This window comes from Mandrillus leucophaeus, unplaced genomic scaffold (genome assembly GCF_000951045.1).
Source record: "Mandrillus leucophaeus isolate KB7577 unplaced genomic scaffold, Mleu.le_1.0 Scaffold203, whole genome shotgun sequence".
Taxonomy (NCBI): domain Eukaryota; kingdom Metazoa; phylum Chordata; class Mammalia; order Primates; family Cercopithecidae; genus Mandrillus; species Mandrillus leucophaeus.
In genome coordinates this window covers 747,042-747,621 of record NW_012102066.1, presented here as the reverse complement: position 1 = coordinate 747,621, position 580 = coordinate 747,042, and positions in this window count along the sequence as shown.

Here is a 580-nt window from a genome sequence, read left to right as displayed (position 1 = left end):
TGCTTATTGTAGGGCATCACTGGTATCTTATATAGGGCATTTCATGCAGTTTTCCTTTATTGAAGACACAGAGCAAGGTGCTTTGGTGGAAACTATTGGGGCAAGATATACAGTACCTGTAGAGGTTTCCTGGGTGCATGTATTATGGAGATTTTTTTTTCTGAGCGGATAGCGCTCTTGTGATACGCTGGGCGAGAGCGAGCAATATTTAGCGGACTGTCCTGAGAGGATGATAAGGTTATTTGGTGAGAGTGTTAGATGGCCCAGGCCAGACTCGGGAGAGGCAGGGAGAGAGGGGGACGACGGACGAAGGCTCCTTGGGGGTGTGTCTTGAAGGCTTTGGAAACCCAGCGTTCTTTTGGGGGCAGGTGGCCCAGAGAGCTTTCTGCGCGCCCAGGGGACGAGGGGGATGCGCGGGCCGCGACCGCGATAGTTTTGTTTGCTTTTCTCGGGAGAAAGCGTTCCAGGCAGTTTTCTGAGCTTCGGCCCTCTACATAGCAAAAGAGCCCGGGCGCCCACGCCGCTCTCAGGGTCTTCTACCGCCACCGGGACAAAGCCCTAGGAGGAGCTCCCGCCCCCG